The sequence below is a fragment of the Martes martes genome (genome assembly GCF_963455335.1).
Source record: "Martes martes genome assembly, chromosome: 4".
Taxonomy (NCBI): Eukaryota; Metazoa; Chordata; class Mammalia; order Carnivora; family Mustelidae; genus Martes; species Martes martes.
In genome coordinates, this window is record NC_137891.1 from 20,812,725 (window position 1) to 20,834,910 (window position 22,186).

General features: G+C 41.8%; 1 protein-coding gene across 4 annotated transcripts in view; it reads left to right on the plus strand.

The window, feature by feature from the left end:
- The window catches only part of SAMD12 (sterile alpha motif domain containing 12), a 381,557-nt gene that overhangs the window by 106,776 nt on the left and 252,595 nt on the right, over positions 1–22,186 (plus strand). The gene's annotated exons all lie outside the window — the stretch shown is intronic.

Consider the following 22,186-nt stretch of genomic DNA (forward strand, 5'->3'; position numbering starts at 1 on the left):
CTTTAGATCCCCCATCCAAGGTGGGCAGGAGAGATGTTCTTGCCATCTAACTTTGGTTTGGGAAAGTTAAGTGACTCTGCAGGCATGTGTCTGATAAATCTTGGAGCTGGGAATAGATTGTTCCTATTTCCACACTGTCCCTACTTATCATAAACCACCATGGTCCTCGCTGGTTCTAGTGAATAGTCTTTGTTCCTCGTCTCCTTCTGGGCATATGGAAAAGTGAACTTTCCAGTTTCCATTCCTGTATTGGGCATGTAGTGTAGGCAGGAAATAAGCTTTCACGGTCGAGTCACTCAAATTTGGGAGTTATTGTAGCATAATTTAGACTATTGTGATGGGTCTAGCCCCCACATCAAACCACGTATGTAAGCCAGCAGGTATCTGTGGGAGAGTGAGGGCATATAGAATGAACTTAGCAAGGTGACAAAGCCTTCCTAGGACAAGACTGTACTCTCAGAGGGAAGGTGCTGTGTCTACCTCTCCCCTGTTGTATTGATCCTTGCTGCTATGTACCTCATACCTCTCGTGCCCTGTCTGTATTTGTTGAATGACTAAACATCTACTTCTACTTTAAAGTAAGCCCCGTGGACATGTCCTTTCTCTCAAGACATGCCTTAGCAGTATCATTTCTGTTCTCATATTTTCCATGTTACACACCAGAAGCTATGGGAATTCTGTTTGCCAGCACCAACCTTTATCCCAGAATTTGCTTTGGGTAGGATATCTCTATTACCACTAAACTGCTAGCCTCTGAGGTTTTAGAAGAAGAAAGGGATGAAGTTAGGATATTATTAGAAATTCAGAGCAGGAATTCTCCAGCTTGATTTGGTTATATGCCTGGAGTGATCCGTGTACCTCTAGGAGCATTGTGAGAAAATGCATGTTAGAGACAAAACATCCCAGTCTAGCAGATCTTAAATAGATCAGTGTGTTGCTTATGTACGTTTCACTGAAAACACAATCTTCTTCATCTTTTATGTACTATGCTAAGGAACCTGTATTCAAAGGAACAGTGTATAGCTGTGTAAACAGGGTCCTTAGACCGTTTCTGGGACTGGTGGTCACTGAAACACTGAAGGGATTGCAAAACACCTTTCAGTAAAAGCCGCAGGACTTTCGTGGCACCTGGAATCTAAAATGGGTTGGGCCTGAACACTGAGTCTGTGAGCACTGTGTTACACTCCACCTTATTTCAGTTCATTAATTACTGGCTCTTGGTTTTTCTGTTTAATGAGTCCTATGTTGCTTTAGTCTTCCTGACTTCTTTTTCATTTCTTTCCTAGTCTCCATCTGTTTCTGTCTCTGAAAATTTCATTTTTGGACTTTAATTAATGTCTCCTCTAACATTTCATAGTTCATTAACATGTCTTATCAGATTTCTTATATTCAGTTTAGTCATTTTGACATAGCTAAAGACTTTTGAACCCTTGATTAAATATATCAATCCTCAAAGCGTCATCTTTTTTTTGAGTAAATATTCCCAAATGCTTGTGATTCTTATAAACAGTGTTCTATTAAGTCCAAAGAAGACGGCCTGTGTGACGCCTACCCTTGATATTACAAATTGTATTTCAAAACATAATAGTAGTAGCTAACATTTTGTGAGCACCTGCATGTGTCAGGCATGTTCCCTAATGCTCTGTATTATCTCACAAAATCCTGACTGAAACTCTAAGAGGTCAGAGCTATTGTTATCCCCATGTTACAGAGGAGGGAACTCTGACACAGTTTAAGCATCAACATCTGTGGAGTTCAACCAGGCGACTGGATCCGGGTCCCATTCTCTTAGCCATTGTAGGGAGAGGGAGAGATTAGATAAACAACTGGTCAGAAATACCTGCAGGTCTTCAAAGATTCATTATCTTGCTCTCGGTGTCAAAATTGCTGAGCCAGTTTTCAGGTGGTCATTATGCACATATTAATCAGCTACTGTGAACATTTAAAAATCACACCCAACTGAACTGGAAAGAAAAGTGCTTCACAAAGTCCATATATTTAGACCCGTTTTGTAGACTGGGAGAGAACTTGAATGTTATGGTGTTACAGCTCCCCAAAGTTTTGGAATTTGGGGTCCCGAGACTCACATGCTGAGGCTTGCTGGGTGCCCATGAGCCAGCTCAGTCCTATAACCACAACACATACAACCTGTGATCATCGGATGACCCCAGCTGACACATCGGGTTCTCTTCCTATATGCATTGTTGCCTGAGCTCATCCCGCATTCTTTATCTTCTTTTAGCGACAAGAAGGATGACAACTAACATTTACTTTTCAACTCTGTGTTAGGTACTTAGGCTAATTGCTTTCCAGACATTTTATCATGTGACTCTTACATCAACTCGATGATGTCCATACTGTCATATTCTCCAACCTGTAGTTAGGGAACCTGAGCCTAGGGAAATTTATAGAACATGCTTATGGTGACCTGGATGGATGATTGCAGAACTGGGTAACCCCTCTTGTCACCGTATGTGATTTGGGTTTTTATCACACCATACTTTGTGGAACATGTGCTGAGCACTCATGGGAAGGAAAGGATTTTTGCCTTCACAAACCTGTAGTCAGACACGCAGACAAATAATTGAGATAAAGAGATGAATGGTGCTAGAGAAGCACAGTAGAAAGATTGACCCATTCCTTTGGGGAAACTGGGAACAGTGTCAATGTATTTGATAATTGAGCAGGAATTTAACCAGGATAATAAGAGAAAGGCATTCAAGACCAAGGAGGCTCCTCATGTAGAGACCTCCTATCTTTCACTGATTCATTCAACAAATATTTTTGAGTATGTAACTTCAGTGCAGATACCAGGGATCGCCTTCCTAGACTTTATACTCCAAACATGAAATAACACTGAATGGAATTCATGAAAGTGTGTAAGACATTTAGCACATAGCTACATCCAGGGTTTACAGAGTGAAAGCATGGGAAGCTATTGTATTTCCCATAGCTGCTGTAACAAAGTACCACCAGTTTGTTCTCTTGCAGTTCTAGGAATCACAAATCCAAAAAAAATAATAATAATAATAATATTAATAAGGGCTAAAATCAAAGTTTTGTCTGGGCTGTGTTTCTTCTGTAGGCTCTAGGGAGGAATCTATTCCTTGGTCTTTTGAACATCCAAAGGACACTTATATTCCTTGACTCAAGGCCCCTTTCACCATCTTCAAAGGACAGCATTTTCAAATCTTTCCTACTCTGATGCCCCTGCCTTCTTAAAAGGACCCTGTGATTACATTAGACCCACCTGGATAATCCAGGATCGTCTTCCCTTATTCACAGTGTTTGCAAAGTCCTTTTTGCCATGGAGGATTAAAACCTTCACAGGTTTCAAGGATTAAGACGTGGACACCTTTGAGGACCTATAATTTTGCAATGAAGGTAGATGATAAAGAGTTTCATTTGACATACGAGGAGCTGGGCTTTGTTTAATAGGAACTAAAAGAGGCTGGGGGAGACTATTAGAGCTTTTGCTGGTGAGAGCTGATTAGATCTGAAGTAAGGCAGCATCACTGGGAGAGGAAAAGAGTAATCAATTTGAGGGAAATTTTGTAATTTAGTAAGAAATTTAGTAAGGCACTTGGCAGTTATAATGTGGATGAAGGAGAGGGAGAATTCAAAGATGACCCAGAGTTTCTCACTTGGTCAGCTGGTTAGCAAATGTTCTTAATTTTCTGCTTAAAATGATATTTTCCGAACTGTTCAGCATCAGCATAAATATTCAGGGCAGTACTTGACTTTTAACAAATCACTGGTGTTAGAAGATCTGAATAACTTCAGGTAGAAGCCTGTTTTTATATCTTTCTTTCCTACTCTTTCCTCTTTCCTTGTCTTTCTTTACTAGGCTATTCTTCAATATGATTGTATACTCTTACCTTCATCACATTGCATTTTGGTGTAGTTTCCTAAACTATCCCATGGTTGGAGTTTTTTAAGGTATGTTAAGTCTTGGCACACATCATTCTTTCTTCCATCTTGACACGTTTAAGAAAGTAACCTTTAATCTAGCAGGCCCACTTTTGAGTATTTATCCAAAGGAAATAAAATCATTGTCTCAGTGAGACACCTGCACTCCCATGTTCATTGTAGCATTATTCACAGGAGCAAAGATAGGGAAACAACTTACGTGTTGATAGACGTGAATGGATACAGAAAATGTATTACATATATGTATGTGCATTTGAATATGACCCAGAAATTCTACCTGGGTATTTCCAAGAGAACTGAAAATATATAGTCACACAAATACTTGTACACATTCATAAGTTGTATCCATAATGCTCCTAAAGTGTACACAACTCAAATGTCCAACAAAGAAATGGGTCAACCAATTGTAGTATACTTATATAAGGAGCTCTCTGCAGCATTAAAGTAAAAACAAATAACTTGTATACCCAGCAACATGATTGAATTTTATATTGTGTTGAGAAAGTCATACTCAAAAAGCATAAATATTGTATGATTCCATTCAGATGAAAGTACAAAAACAGGCAAAGCCAATCTACGATGATAGAAAATAATGTAAAATGCTAAAGGGGTGGGGATTGATTGGAAGAGAACATGCAGGGTTTTGGGGGGATGGGAATGTTCTAGATTTGGTTGGGGTATTGGTTACATGGGTGAACACACTTGTCAAAACTCCTCAAATTGTATTCTTAAGATATATACATTTTTTAAAAAGATTTTATTTACTTATTTGACAGAGTTCACAAGTATGCAGAGAGGCAGTCGGGTGGGGGGGGGCGGTTGGCAAGCTCCCTGCTGAGCAGAGAGCCTGATGTGGGGCTCGATCCCAGGACCCTGGGATCATGACCTGAGCTGAAGGCAGAGGCTTAACCCACTGAGCCACCCAGGTGCCCCAAGGTATATACATTTTACTACATGCAAATTCTACCTAAAAAATGAAAATACTGTGCTTAGGTACTAGGAATGCAAGGATGAACAAAATAGGTCAGGTCCCTACCTTCATGGATTTTGTAGTCAAATGAGTGAGAAAGATATTAAGGAAGAAATTACTTGTGGAATAAGCCTTACAGTATGGTGCTATGGAGCATAAAGCAAGGAAAGACACTCAGGAAAAGTTAGTGTCCCAAGGGAAATGACCTTTAAGCAGCCAGTTCCTGGCTGGAGAGGCAGCCAGGAACTGGACATTAAAGAATGTGGTAGATGATAGTAAGGGCTTTGATATTTCCCCGGGGGTAATTGGAAGGTGGCGTTTGGTGTTACTTTGCAGAATGACATCATTGGTGTAGCAGACCCCAACCAGGTTTTTCCTGTAGCCATTCTCCCTTTCTTCAACATTAACAAAAATGTTAGCCGGGCATGGATGCCCAAAGTAAAGGCTTTGTTTTCTTGCCTAACTTGCAGCTCTCTGAAGTTACGTGGCTAAGTTCTGGCCGAGGGGATGCAAATGGAAGTGTTCTTTTTCAGTTCTGGGAGCCTTCTCTAGGAGAGAGCTGGAATGTGGCCTCCCTCATTTCCTGCTTCCAGAAAGTCGGATAGAGCCTTGGACCTTGAGGATGCTGGCCCCATCCTCGGGTCAGGTCCTGAGGACTTCGTGGAGAAGAGCTTACCCAGCACTCCTCAGTTGGAAACGTCTAGACATTTTTGCAGGGCCTGGGGGACAGAAGAGAAAGTATCTTTGGAATTTTGCTACTGTGAAGCAAACCTGATCCTAACTAACAGTCTGATTGACATTTTTAAAAGATCATCCTGGCTTCACTGTGATTCTTAAACACAGAGTTTCATTCATATTCCTATGCTGTTTGGCTTTCTCTTTTGTTTCCCTGTCCCTTAGGGATGAAGATGATGAAAAGGAAGCAGTCCTTTCTCAACATGAGTAATGTTTTGTGGTTTTTGCTTTCAATTTCTTAATTTCTTCAAGTGTTTGGTTTAAGATAGAGGAAAATGATAGTCGTGATACACAATTATAAACTAATTGCCAAGAACATGGGACCCAAGTCTCAGTAAATAGGTTCCCCCACTCCAGTTTGTATCGAGCAAAGTTGATTAGCATCTTAAATAGGAAAGTTACATGACTCTCATATCTGAGTAGCTGCAAATTGTTAACATATGATGATAATTTGCTACATCAACAGTATCAGACCCTTTATTTTAAAAATGCCCAGCTCGTAAGGACTTACTGCATTTTATTCAATAAAGACTTTGTCTCTCTACAAGGAGGAAACATAGGAACCGTGCACTGGTAGAAACCATCACTCCTCTGGCTTAATCTGCATTCTCCAGGATGCTTCTGGACGACAGAGCTGCCTTTTCCCTGCCCATCCCCCTATCCCAGTGTCTACCGGGACCCCAATATCCTAATAACCAACAATCGGCATCATTGTTTTGAACAATGAAATCACATGACTTTCAGTGCATCAAACAAAAGGCAAAGCTAACATAAGAACACTATAAAACAGAAGCCATTACAACAACTGTACTTAGAATATCCTTAGAGCAGAAGGATATTATGGCCTAAAAATGTCTTAAATTAGTTTTTAATGTGAAAATTAAAGGCATTATAAATCCATCACATGAACAGGACTGTAATTTCCAGTCAATATAAGGAAAAAAACATCCTGATAGGAAGGGTTTTAAAGCACCGGAACAGATTACTGAAGGAGATTTGTCAAGGTGGTTTCTCTAGAGATCTTTAAAGGGGAAAAAGCTCATCTATCTTAGTTGGTTTAGAGGAAACTTGGTAGGAGGCGAGAGGCTGAAATTGCTGGCATCTCAAGGCTCTTCTATGAGAGTATTTTAAAAATTCTACACAGAGGGAACGTCGTCATGACCTTGGGGAGGGCAAAGATTTTAGAAACAAGACACAAAAAGCACTAACCATAAGAAAAAACGATAAACTAGATGTCATTAAAATTAGGAACTCCTGAGCATCAAAAGATACAGCAGAATGAAGAGGTAAGCCATGGATTAGGTGAACCTATTTGCAATACATAATTCCAGCAAAGGGCTTGTATCCAGAGTTTATAAAGAAGTGCTATAAAGTAGTGAGGAAAGAGACAAAGACCCCAATTACAGATGGTCAAAAGATTTGAGTGGGCATTTTGCAGAAACGATATCGAAATGGCAGTAAGCACGTGAAACAGTTCAGCATCACTGCGAATCTAAGAAATGCAAATGAAAAACAAAATGAGACACTCTGGCGTCCTCACCAGAATGCCTACCAGTTGAAACTGCCATGGCCAGGGCTTGGCCAGGATGTTGAGCGACTGAAAGGCTCAAATACTGTTGCTAAGGTATAAGTTGATACCACCTCTTCAGGAAGCTATAGGCAGTTTTTTTGCTTTGTTTTTATTTTGTTTTTTTTTTTTTTGGTAAAGTTAAACAAATATGCTGTGATTATGCAGATCCCGTCCTAGGTATTTTCTCAAGAAAAATGAAAATGTATCGAAACAAAGACTTGTATAAAAATGTCATAGCGCCTTTACCCAAGATAGCTACAAACTGTAAACTAAGTGCCCACCAATAGGAGAAGGGAGGGGAAAGACTGAAACCAAGGACAGTATAGTCTCTATGTGGTACTGAAGAAGAATGAATGAGATACATATAGCAATATGATAAATCAGCACTGAGTATAAGAAGCTAGGCACAAAAGGCTGTATTGAGGGTCATCTCACTCATGTGCAGCTTAAGAGAAGGCAAAATTAAGAGATGGTGGAAAACACCAGAACAGCAATTCCATTGGGGCTGGTGGTTGGGCCGAAGGGATTGTGTGACAGGTTAGCAAGGAATGTGAGTGGAAACCTTCCCTAGTGATGGAAATTTCTAGTGTCTTAATCTAGGTTATGATTGCATAGTATATACATAGGTTCAAAAAAATCATTGCATTGTACACCTAAGATCAGTGTAGTTTACTATTTGTGTACTTCAATTAAAAAGTAAAAATAATAACATGTATACTATACTGTGATTCTGAATCCCCTTGGAGTGTTACGCAGTGTTTCCATGGTATATATTATGTAAAGCACCTGCCTTCAAGCACTCTAGCCCATATATGCTGTCATTTTAAAAAAGTAATTGTACAGAAATCAGTTACTTTCTTATACACTAACAATAAAAATACAGAAAGGGAAATTAGAGAATTGATTCCATTTACTATAGCGCCAAGAACCATAGGATACCCGGGAATAAACCTAACCAAAGAGGTAAAGGATCTGTACTCAAGGAACTACAGAACACTCATGAAAGAAATTGACACAAAAAGATGGAAAAATACTCCATGCTCATGGATTGGAAGAATAAACATTGTTAAATTTTAAATTTGAATTTAAATTTATAGATTGCCTAGAGCAATCTATACTTTCAATGTCATTCTGATCAAAATTCCACCGGCATTTTTCAAAGAGCTGGAACAAACAATCCTAAAATTTGTATGGAACCAAAAGAGACCCCGAATTGCTAAGGAAATGTTGAAAAAGAAAAAAAATTGGGGACATCACGTTGCCTGGTTTCAAGCTTTACTACAAAGCTGTGATCACTAAGACAGCATGGTACTGGCACAAAAACAGACACATAGACCAGAGGAACAGAGTAGACAGCACAGATATGGACCCTCAACTCTATGGTCAACTAATCTTTGACAAAGCAGGAAAAAATACACAGTGGAAAAAAGTCTCTTCAATAAATAATGCTGGGAAAATTGGACAGCTATGTATAGAAGAATGAAACTCGACCATTCTCTTACACCTTACAAAAAAATAAACTCAAAATGGATAAAAGACCTCAACTTGAGCCAGGAATCTATCTAAATCCTAGAGGAGAACATAGGCAGTAACCTCTTCCACATCAACCACAGCAACTTCTTTCAAGACATGTCCCCAAAGACAAGAGAAACAAAAACGAAAATGAACTTTTGGCATTTCATCAAGATCAAAAGCTTCTGCACAGCAAAGGAAACAGTCAACAAAACAAAGAGGCAACCCACAGAATGGGAGAAGTTATTTGCAAATGATACTACAAAGGGCTGATATCCAAGACCTATAAAGAACTCCTCAAACTCAACACACACAAAACAGATAATCACATCAAAAAATGGGCAGAAGACCTGAACAGACACTTCTCTAAAGAAAACATACAAATGGCTAACAGACACATGAAAAAATGTTCATCTTCATTAGCCATCAGGGAGATTCAAATCAAAACCACATTGAGATACCACCTTATACCAGTTAGAATGGCCAAAATCAACAAGACAGTAAACAACAAGTGTTGGAGAGGATGTGGAGAAAGAGGAACCCTCTTACACTGTTAGTGGGAATACAAGTTCGTGCAGCCACTTTGGAAAACAGTGTGGAGATGCCTTAAGAAATTAAAAATAGAGCTACCCTATGACCTTGCGATTGCACTACTGGGTATTTACCCCAAAGATACAGATGTAGTGAAAAGAAGGACCATCTGTATCCTAATGTTCATAGCAGCAATGGCCACAGTTGCCAAACTGTGGAAAGACCCACAATGCCCTTCAGCAGATGAATGGATAAAGAAGATATGGTCCATATATACATTGGAGTATTATGCCGATCAGAAAGGATGAATCAGAAAGGATGAATACCCAACTTTTATATCGACATGGATGGGACTGGAAGAGATTATGCTGAGTGAAATAAGTCAAGCAGAAAAAGTCAATTATCATATGGTTTCATTTACTTGTGGAGCATAAGGAATAACACGGAGGACATGGGGAGAAGTAAGCTGGGGGAAATCGAAGGGAGAGACAAACCATGAGAGACTGTGGACTCTGAGAAACAAACTGAGGGTTTTGGAGGGGAGGGGAGTGGGGGGTTGGGTGAGCCTGGTGATGGGTATTAAGGAGGGCACAGATTGCGTGGAGCACTTGGTGTGGTACATAAGCAATGAATTTTGGAGCACTGAAAAAATTTAAAAAGATACAAATGAAATATTGACTTGGAAAATAAAAAAACAAAACGTAATTGTAGGGGGTTCCTGGGTGGCACAGGTAAGTGTCTGACTCTTAGTTTTGGCTCAGTTTGTGATCTCAGGCTCCCGAGAACAAGCCCCACATCACGCTCAGTGTGGAGGTCTACTTGGATTCTGTCTCTCTCTCTTCTTCTCCCTCTGCTCCACCCCACCCTACACTTGAGGCTTGCACATGCACGCTCTCGTTTTCAATAAATAAATCTTTAAAAAAGTAATTGTAGAAAAAAGTAATTGTGGAATGATTGAGCATGTACACAATGTATGTGTTATTAACTGTATCCCATGGAACTAAATGTGTTTGATATAAGGATCATCATTGCAGAGAATGATTGTGAACCCACATTTGATAGTTTTCTTGATATTTTTTATTTCTGTGCTGACTTAATGGCTCTGATGCCAGAGACCGACGCTCACCGTGATTATTTATGGAAGTCAGCATTCTTAACTTCACAGTGAATATCTTGACGTTGCAGGGTAAAATGGATTACATTAAGTATAGCGCACTGGTGAAATTAATCCGATTGCAGTAATGGAAAACCATGCTGCATTTGAGACGTCTGTGTCTCAAACCATGAAGCCAGGATTTGGGGCCATGCTAGACCATGTCATGGGTCAAGTCTCAGTTCTATTACTCAAAAACTCTAATCAAGTTATTTTTCATCTCTACATTTCATTTTTCTGTCTTTTAAAGGGTCCAGTAATATCTGCCTCCGCTGTATAAAATAGCTGGGAAACAACAGTAACAAAAACCTAGAGCCACTAACATCCCAGATAGATGTTTCCTGTCTAGATAAGAAAGCCTACCAGGTCCCAGGTCCTCTGCATGCCCTTGTGCTGGCTATATCTTTTGCCCATCTTTACCCTACTCAGACCCTGGTAGAACCACATCACCCAGGTCCCTCTGCCCCCTGATTTCCAGTTAGGAAATACCAACAGGTGGAAAGCGGAGTGCGTGTTTATTTCTCCACTCTCCCCCTACTGGGTTGTGGTTTGACAGCGGCTCATTCCGCTGCCTGCAGCCAAGGCTCCCTGCCTGACAGCATCTCTCTCATGGCCGCAGCCCTCTCCCCCTCCCCTTCAGGCTCTGAGGGGGTGTCCACCTCCTACCCCTGCTGGCTTGGAGCTGCCTCACCTTCCCCTATTGGTCCCATTAAACCTCCCTATACATTTGTCAGGACAACTTACTATGTCTGTTTTCTATTGCTTCCATAACAAATTACCACAAATTCTGGGACTTAATACAAATTTATTGTATTACAGTTCTGTATGTTAGAAGTCTGATATATGTATCACTGGGCTTAGAGCAGGGTGTTGGCAGGGCTGCATTTCCTTCTGGAAGCTCTAGGAAAGAATCTGTTTACCTATCTTTTCTAGCTTCCAGAGATCACCTGCATTCCTTGGCTCATGGCCCCTTCCTCCCTCTTCGAAGCCAGCAGTAGGGGATGAATCCTCATGTCACCTTTCCCTGACTCCCTCTCCTGCCACTCTCTTCCACTTTTTTTGGCCCATTCAGATAATTCAGGATAATTTCTTTATCTCAAGTTCTTAACCTTAAGCCAGCAAAGTTCCTGTTGGTATGGAAAGTAACACATTAATTCATTCCAGGTTTAAAATGTAGACGTCCTTGTGGTCATCATTCTGCCTATCACAACTACCTTTTTAAAATTCTCTTCATTGCCCTTTTATGTCATCTGCTTCCTGCCAGGACACTGACTGATAAAGCATTGTTTAATGCCATTCCGTAGAGACTCTGTGATGTAGATTTGTTTCCACAGATGAGAAAATTAAAGATGGCAAACAGCCAACTGCATTCATATTTATTATACCAGTATTAGGTAATTTTAATGATATTGGTTAGTTTTAAAAAATCAGAAAATCCAAAGTTATTTATGCCTGTTTGCTGCTAGAACTGCCCATGAAATTCCATAATTCCAATTGGCTAGCTCAAAGCATCTAGTCAACTTTGTTTTTTTCTTCCTCATTTCTCCATCTCCAGCCCTACCTCTTCCATTTGCAGGAGAAAAGTGTGTTTAATGAGTTATTGCACCTTTGGTGTGAATTTGTTTAATTTGTTACCTCTCAAGAGAATTGATGTGAAAGAGGAGATTCCAGAACAAGGAGGTATTTGCAAACCCAAACATCTGGTCTGTTTACTTAATGTTAGTAGGTATCTTGGGCCCATGAGTCTTTCAGTCCTATCTGGTGGGGGGCTACTCCATTTTCTTACTGCTAATCCTATATGCTGGGTTAACCAATGTAATATAGAAATCATGCTGGTGAAAAACAGCATAGCAGTGGAACAGTACCAGTGGACAGCCACAGCTTGGGTCTGCAGATCATGATGGTGCATTTTGTAGACAAACTAAGAGCAGATCCCAGGCAGGGAGGCTGGGGCCACCAAAAGCGTCATTGACTAGATCCATTAGCATGAAATTCCTTTAGGACTAGGGAGCATTGTCTGGGTTACTTGCTCTCCATTTTCTCAATAGACAGAGCAAATATTCTATAGATCTTTGTTAAATGAAAGACTCAAAGAGGAGAAGAGAAAGAAGTGATAATTCAGGGTTGGTAACCACCCTTTCCAAGGCAGCTGTTTTCCTCTGGCCATCTTTTGCCCCTCTGAGAGCAGAACACTTAAGGGTTGACAAGTATGTTGACAGCCAGAGGGAGGCAAGGTTCCTCTAGAGATGTTAGCTGTTGATTTTGCCAGGGAATTTTGACTAAGGTGTTATACTGTGTAATAAGGACACAGTGGCATTTGAACCATAAAGTTATATCAATAATACATATATAATTTACTTGTAATATAATATCCTAGGTCAGTTAGAAGGTCCACTTGGCTAACACATCTAAACCCATTCTTTGGATATTCACATGACCGCTTCTTCATCCACACAACTTGCTTCATTGAGGTCTCTGTTCACATGTTCCCTTCTCAGATATGGTCCTCCCAACCCCATTCCCACCTTACCCTAATCAGTTTCTCCTCCTGGCATTCATCATAGTATGACATCCTATGATAACTTTTTATTGTCTGTTTATCCCCACCAGAATGAACTTCCATGCCGCTAGACTCTCTGTTTATTTTCCTTCCCAGTGCTGAGAACAAGCCTTGATACAGAGATGGCATTCAGTGTATACCTGCCAAATGCATGAATCTAATTTTGACCCTATTTGGTCACTTTCCACCCGCTCATCTCCCTAAGCATCAGTTTTCTTGCTTATGAAATGGGGAGGTAGAAACTAAACGATAGAGTTGTTTTTTGATTTTTTTTTTAAATAGTGTATGAGAGATCCTGGCACAGCATCTGACCCTTAGACTCTCAAAAATGGAACTTTCTTAAATGTTGTCTATTTTAATTGTATATGTTCTTCAGGGGTATAAGTGATTTTTTTGGTTCATTATATAAAGATGTTATTTTAGAAATTTGTTAATATTAATAATCTAAATATGAGTTGTAGTCATCAAATTTTATCATTGAGACAAAAAATCAGAGTTGGCCACTGACCATTAAATAAAACAATATAATGAAATTCACTAGATGGCAATCTTCGGCTGGTATGGCAAGTGTTGGATGATTGACAGAAGTTCTTATTTGTTAAAGCAAATTGTAAATGACCACATTAGATGACACAAGCAGGGCAATAAATGTAGAAAGTGATTTAAGACTAGTTCTTATAATGTCAGTCTTTTTCGATTTACAAATATAAGTGGTATGTTTCTCCATAAAAAGTACAAGTTAATGCAAAATAGTGTCTCCTTAAAATGTCAAGTGCAGTGAATTACTAAGATGTGGCTGATGGTTTGTGTTTTAACCTCAGACACTCCCAGTTATTGTCTTGATTGTTACAAATAGCAGGTATGCTTTCTGACATGATTATTACTTTATTAAATAATTTTGTTTAATGACCTTATACCTCTTTCCATGTCTCTGAAATAATTTATTCATGAGGCTCATCATATTCTGCATAAAACTAGCATGATTATATTTGTACCTGAAATTTTTTTAGATTGAGATGGATGGCAAAGATCAGATACTTTAAAAAATACTTTGCTGTACTGCCCTCTGATAGCCAGTTTTACTGAATGTGAAATGTATTTACTTTATCTTCACTGTGGCTTTCCTGAGAATAATACTCAAAAAGCCAATGAAAACCCTGTTCACTACAGAGCAGGCTTTCCAGTGGGTCCTTCTTGGACCCCTTCCAAAAGAGTTTTGTTGCAGAAGTATCAGAATGTCTTCACTATAGGGTGATCTCTGTGGGTGTCCTAAATTACTGATCCTTGGACAGCTTTCAAGCAAGTAATAAAACATAGACGTGTCTCTTTTACCTGTCTTTCATTTGGTAGCCATTCGGTAAAAGTTGGAGCTGCAGTGTTACAAAGTGGGTGAGCTGTGTGACAAGTTAAAATGATCTTTGCTTCACAAAGTCTCTGTTAGTCTAGGGAGAAGACTGAAATGATGGTCAGTGCTTGGTTTTGCAGTGTGGGTATCCTCTTGTATCAAGGGTCTGACCGGCGGCATTAAACGTTCATTTCATGTCTTTGAAGCTGTGGGATCCTGCACCTATTAAGATATTCTACTCATGATCAGTTCGAGGGAATAAAAATAATGGTCATTTAACAAATGTCGTTGGACATCCTTTGAGGGGCAAGACTCCTGGACCCCCTGCTCTTTCAGTAATTGGCTGTGTGATCTTGCCTCTTTGGTAAAATGGATATAATAACTGTAATCTACCTCATGGGGTTATTGGGGGAATTAAATGAGTTAATATATGTAAGGCTCTTGGAACGTTGCCTGCTTCTGAGTAAGCACATCTATTAAGTGCCTTCCAAGGCGCACTGCAGAACCTGTGTTCTGTATGGAGCCTTCTCGTGTCTCTGCTCTTTCCCGTCGCCCATGGGACTTCCTGTCTGAGCCATATATTTTGGAGCTTTGTTATATTGAACATAACCCTTTCTTGATCTTTATTTTTCGCCCATTTGTCAGTCTTGCCCACGCAATTATAAGATTATTAAAGGCAGGGATAGTGATCAAACATTTTTAAATCCCTCCTGTGCCCCTTAGCCAGCACAGGGCTAACTAAGTCTTTGACTTCAGATCTTTGTTTAAAAAAAAAAAAAAAAATCAACTGGGTGCTGGGTATTAAGGAGGGCACGTGTTGTGATGAGCACTGGGTGTGATATGCAACTAATGAACCATTGAACACTATATCAAAAACTGAAGATGTACTCTATATTGGCTATCTGAACATGATAATAAAAAAATTTAAAAAATTTTTTTTAAATCAAAATAACCCTCCTCCGGAAAGCCTGTTGGGGTCTTATTTTTCCCATCCTTATGGAGAATTAGTGGAGTTTGGCGTGAGGTTTGTTTTGTTTTTATTTTATTTTATTTTTTTAGCATTTCTTTATCTCCTAAAACCCATTTATTTCTTTGCTCTTTTCCTTCTTTCCTCCCAGCCAACCCAACCAGCTAGCCAGCTATTCAAGAACTTTGTTGTTAACCTCTTGCCATGGGCCAAAAACAATGCTAGCTGTTAAGTATACAGATGGCCAACCTAGAGATCGCCTGTGTTTCCATGAAATTTATAGTGTACTGTAAACCAGTAGTTGAATACTTAATTACAAATCACCTGAAAGTCTAGAAGGCATAGAGGGAACAGAATGCTATGACGGACTAATAATAGCGACCTACGTTAAATTGTGTTGCGTGAGGCTTCTCGGAGGGAAGTGATGTTTAAACGAAGCCGTGAAAGTTGAGAAGAAACCATCGGGCTAGGAACGGGGAGTGAGAAGGTGAGGAATGCCGTGGCAGAGAGAACTGTATGCAGGGAGTCAAAGAGGCCCCCATGGAACTCAAGCAGGCCAGTGCCACCGAAGCCCTGTGAGCCTGGAGGCTGACAGCTCAGTGGAGGATGGTGACAGTCCCACAGAGACTCACAGCCCACCCCCGGGGTCTAGATCTGGCATGTCGTGCAAGTCAGTGGCACGGCTCAAGGGTTACACTTTCTAATTTCCATTTTAAAACGGTTCTGGCTGCTCCTGTGGCTGTGGCTTTGGGGGAGCTCATGGCAATACAAGGGGACCTAGAGGCCATTGCAAAAGTCCATACCTCTGGGACCATGTTTAAGACCACTGAGCTATCTTAAAGACTGGTTTACTTGGTTCTTCATGTTTGCATCTCTGGGACCTAACATACTGCCCGACATACAGTAAGATATGTCAGAAAGCATTGTGGGGGGGATGAATGCCTAACATTAGTACAGTCCAGGAGGATTTCTTCTCTTGTCTGATTGTCTAAAGTGCTCCCAATACTGTGGTCATCCCCTGCTGTCTCCTCCTTACAACACGTGGCGTGCGTGCTGCCTAACTGCACAGGCACCAGTAATCAAGTAGGACATCCCCTCCTAGGGATCACTGAAGTGATCACTGGGAGGTGAAGGTCACTGAAGTTACCCTGGGAGAGAAAATCGCTTGCTGCTTCTTCCCTAGAGGGTTGGTGTGATTCACATTCTTTAAGGACCTTGCCTATTAAACACAAATATGACTCTGGTCATATTGGGTTTATACTTCTGTCCTACTTTCTCATTTATACTGTTTTCAGAAGATAATTTGCACAACTTCAGAATAAGATGTGCTATGATAGTGTGTTAGAATGAAGCAGTGAACGCAAATGATGAAAATACCTGCCCTTACAGCACTTCTTTTCCAAGAGCAATTGTATGAGATGATGAGTATTAAGAAGGGGTGGGGTCGTAAGGGAGGGAATTCTGTGGCCACAGTTATGTGGCCACAGAGGGTTTCACTGAGGAGGCACCATTTGAGCAAATACTTGAAGAGCAAGCTATGAGGGTATTAGGGAAGAGCATTCTAAATAAGGAGAGCAGCTAGTGCAAAGGTCCTGAGGTATAGTATGTCTGACAAATTAGAAGGGCAAGGAGAGGCATGAGCTAAGGTGACTGGTAGATGGGATGCAGTGATGACACGGATGGGGAAAGGCCCACTCTAGTGGTCCACTAGAACGACTTAGTTTTTTACTTGGAGGGAAACGGCGCCAGGGTACAGAATGGACTAAAGGAATTACAAGTGTGTTGACTTTTAACTGCTCAGTAGGTGGCAGAGAGAAAACAATCTACCACATCCATTTGTCTCAAAATTGCTGTCCCAGGTGTGGAATAGGAATTTGCTGACACTGGCCTTGAGTAAGTATGACATATTTTCATTGCCCGGGTAGTTTAATATCCAATAATGGAGCGTCAGCTCTTCTCTAATGAGGTCCTGGAACTCCTACTCCCTGCTAGAGAGAGGCAGTCTGGGTGATGAGGAGTAGGTCTGTGCAGCAGAGACCCACGATGACAGAAATGTGAGCAGCTGGCCATTAGGAAGAGACTCCCGCATCCCTGAAGTGGAGAGGCAGCCAGGCGGTGGGTGAACGGTGGGATCCTTGGGCCAGGCTGCCTGCCTTGGAATCCAGTTCTGCTCCCTGCAAGCTGTGTGATATCAGGTAAGTTAACTTCTTTGTGCCGCAGTTGCCACAACCATGAACGGCAATAATTGTGGTACCTCTTAGAGTGACCAAAAGGAGTAGTTATTACGTGCTTTGTCGATGTTTTAAATAAAATCCACATGGACTCCTGCCCTCTTGGGGGTTTTATGCATCATACCTCCGGGCTCAGGGAAATGAGCTTGCTCTCTGCAAAGCCCTTCCGTGGGCTCTTCTGTGGCTTCCTGGGTTTTCCTCTCTGTCTTTGGAAGGTCGAGAGCTCTGCAGTTACACATGATCGTTCGGGCCTCTCCTCCAGTCCTGACCAAAAGTGGAACAGCAGGTTTCCTTTAAGGCGAACGCCCTGTTCGAAGAAAATATGTTGGCCAAGTCATCGTGCTAATTATCTGAGGCTCAACGGAATTAATTTTCTGGTAGTCGTTGAGCTTACTGCCTTTATAAAAAAATAGTTTATTAAAATAATGTGATAGAAGAGGATTTGTATGTAAGTAATTGGATAGTGCCTAGAATAAGAATGAAGGCCTATTGAGAACTAGAGGTACAGGGTCAGCGGGCAACAGTCTGGAACATATATTAATTCTTCATAGGTTCTCAGGTTTTTGAGGGATTGATACTATGCCGTGCTGACAAGAGTGTCTGGTTCTTTTTTAGTCTAGAATCAAGTAATTATTGAGAGAGAATGTGACCGAATACTGAGTCCTATTCTGTTGCTGGTGCTTTTTAAAAACTATCTCTTTTCTCCTCATGTGGTGAGGTCAGAAGTGTCCTCTCTAACTCACAGTTTGAGGAAACCAAAGCTAAGAGGTTCACAGCTACAAATGACAGAGCCAGTTTTCAGAACTTTCTATGTTTGTTTCCCAAGACCCCATTCTTTCTTCTGTCCTCTGCAGCCTTGGTAGGTCACTACTAGGCATTAGGAGTCAAAGGACTTGATCTCTTCTGTCTTGGTAGCATTAATGTTTCCCCGTCAGAATGTTATTTGACAGAGATCACAAGTAGGCAGAGAGGCAGGCAGAGAGAGGGGGGAAGCAGGCTCCCTGCTGAGCAGAGAGACCGATGTGGGGCTTGATCTCAGGACCCTGAGACCATGACCCAAGCCAAAGGCAGAGGTTCAACCCACTGAGCCACCCAGGTGCCCCTCCCCGTCAGAATGTTAGATCCTACAGCCAGTATTGTAGAACTGGCCTGCAAATACATCCTTGGGTTTATCCTGTTCCTGGTGTTCACTGGGACTTACAGAGTATCAGCTGGTGTTCAAACCAAAGGCTCACCTTAGCCATTCCTCTGAAGGTCTTAGCCATTCACATAAAGGTGAAAGATGAGAAAAATGATGAAGACCCTAGCTCAAAATAGAGAAATGGAAAAAATAGATAATTCGAGATCAGTATCTCTGGGTTATGTTCCTACAAAGACTCTCTTATCAGCTACTAACTTTACATGGCTGCGTCTCGGAGGAGGAGCGGAAGTGGCTGTTTGAGGATTACGAAGCGGCCTTCGTGAATTGGGCATCAGACAAACCACAGAATTCGACTGTGCCCTGCCTTGGGTCTCGAACTCCTCCAGGTGAGGAGAGAGGCCTGCCGACACACGCAGGTTCAGGAAGTGATGTGTCTAGGTGGGAGCCAGCTGATGACAGGGTCCCCAGGAGACCTGTGTTTGTGTCCTCGCCCGCAGTCGGGTAGAAACATGGGCCATTGCTCAAGAGCTGGCAGAGAACCACTTGAGCTCGGGGAACAAATGCCATTTCTGAGCACTAAGGTTTCCTGGCAGAAATCTTTGATATTTAATGCTGCCGGGATGGGGATGAGGCCACAAAATAATTTGGGTATGTATTTTTAGTAATTGTAAGAACATGCCTGGTATGGTCTTGTTCCTGGAGCCACCTGTTCAGACTTGGTGAACGGGGAGAGAGATGAAGTCAAGCATCTTTGGTTTCCTTCCCTCTCGCTTGGAAGCCCCCCACGTGATTTCCATCCATCCCCTGTGTATTTGTGTGATGGTGAGATCAGCCATGGAGTGAGCTGAACTGCAGGCTGGGGGCTTTGGAACTACTGGAGGGTCTGGCAGAATTAAAAGTGTCTTGCCTTTCTGGGCTAGACTCTACTTAGATCCTTTAGCCCCATAAAATGAAAATGTCAGGCACCAGGAGACAGAAAACATCCCAAACATATTCATTCTTCCTTTATTCCCCCAAAAACGTAGAGTGCCCAGCAAAACCCAGAAGTTACCCACACTGTTCCTGGCCTCTGCGTCAAGGTGAAAGCCTTCCATTATCTACACGGTCCAAGGCAGGAGAATGATTCACCCAGACGGTGGGGAGGGTGGCAGAGGGCAAACCTCTGACATGCTGCTGAGACCGTGCCATTCCCAGGGAGTGGCCATTCCAGTGTGGGGACAGATTTTGTGTCGATTTTTCACTCTCAGGTCAGGACTATGGTGGACCACAGTGTGGGTCACTGGTAACAGGTCCCAGTTGTCTTGATGGCTTTGGGAGCAGATATAATGGTGACACCCAGGCAGAGGCTTTGCCTATGATCTGGGATACCAAGTGGTGAATGTTTTATACCTAAATTACTTCTACAAAATGGAAGGACTTTTCACAAGAGGCTTTTAAACATTATATTGTCTCTGCCCACCCTGTTGCAGATTCATTTAATTTTCTGGAAAGGGGCTGCTAGGAAGGGAAGCTCCAAGCAATGCCTTGCTGGAGAATATTGAATAATTTGTTAATTCATCAACCCCATCAGCTTCTGATGAGAAGGAGAAACCACGTGGTGACGTTAGTACTTCAGAAAGTGGGATTTTCCCAAAAGTCTTCTATAACCAGACTTACCTGTGTCTTCCTGTCTTTGCTTCCCTGATACCCGATTTGACAAACCCATGAGCATTCATTAATTAATCCAACAAACATAAATGACACACCCCTGAGAGGTACTGGAGCATGGAGGTCAAGAGTACAGAACAGAGCTAGGCTGCCTGGGTCTCAGACCCGGCTCTGCAACGAGCTGCTTACACAGTCTGGTCAAGTAATCCTTCTCTGCCTCAGTTTCCACATCTGTCAGATGGAGGCAAAGTTAACATCTGTATCATTGGGCTGGTGGGAGCACTAAATATATCAAAAGCACTAAGAACAATGTTTGACACGTAATAAACACTGCTCGGGAGTTTGTTGGGTGGTGGTGATGATGACGATGATGATATTGTTGCTGAGAGGCTGAGAGCAAAAACACATTTCTGTTAATCAGGTGGCTGGTGATCTTGGATGGGGGTACAGCCAAGTCAGTCAATGGTTCATCACGGTTTGGTACTGTGTTTGGGTAGAAGCAGAGAGGAGACTTGGTATGAGGAGATGGAATTAATGCCAGGTGGTTCGATATACCGGCCACAATGAACAGGGGTTAGCGAGGAGGAGAGCAGTGCCTTCTAGTAGGAGAACCACACGTGTGCAGGCAAGTTTGAGAATCCCAGCTAGTTTGGTATGGTGAGCACGTAGGGTGCAGGCATGGGAGGGGTGAGAGATTGAACTGGAGAGAGAAGTAGGAACCAGATCACAAAGGGTCTCCTTGTCGTTGGGTTTCATCTGGAAGTTCTGAAGCCGGAAGAATGACAGAGCGAGAAAATGAAGGAATTGAAAACAGGTGAAAAGCTCAGTAACTCTTAAAGCATTTTTAAATTTCATCTTTAGAATCAGGGGCTGTGGGACTGCTGGATGTTCGGTACAGAATGAGTGGACAGAATGTTCTCTTTTTGGATTCTCTATCAATAAGGCAGGAAGCAGATGGCATACTCATGTAGGAAAGAACGTATGAAAATAAATGTAAAGGAAGAGGCTACTTAGAGGTGTGGGTGAGCGGTAGCCATAGAAGGAAGCCTGAGGGACCTGAGGCAACAGTGTGACAGAGCCTGGTTCAGAGCTGAAGCCCTGGACGAGGGGAGGGCAGAGAGGAGCGAGGAGTCGCGGCCAGGACTTCTGGAAGAGGCAGGGAGAAAGATACCCTTTCCCACACACTCCTCTCCTCCTGGTGGCCCCCCATCACTCACCCCCACTGTAAGCAAGAGAGTGGCGTGTAGAGGTCAGGAAAATGGGACAGGACAGACCATTTGAGACTATAGTAAGTCTTTTCTTTGTTTTTGGGTTTTTTTTTTTCCTGTCAAAATCCGCTGTAAGACAATAGCTGTGGGTCCATAAGATTGGAATTCATGAAATTTTTCACACCACCTTCCTATTCTGAGTCAGAAAATTGGACAAGGCTTTAACTATAATCAGCTACTTTCTTCTATTAGAGCGTTCCAATGGGAAACCACAGAATGAGTACAGTAATTCCGCCTCCTCTCTATTGAAACTCATCTGTGTGACAGATTCCTGAGACCATCACCCATCCTTGCAACAATCTGGAAGATGCTTTGGATTATTCATACTTTAAGGAAACTGAGACAGTGATTTTCCAATGATAACTACAGCTGTTAAGTAATGAATTTGGGATTCAAACTCAATTTGGGTTTTTTGTTTATACCCACAGTCTTTAGGCAATAGGGGTCCTATAGATAGGTCCAACGCCCTCCTTTGCAGAGGATACTGGGTACCTGGGTTTCTGCCATTATCGTCACTAACAACAAAACAGAGGCAACAGACCCATAGAACCAGGGGTCAGCTTGATGGACACTGCACCTGGGCTTCTTAAGGAAGAGTTACTTTTTGTCTGTTTCAGTGTTGGCTT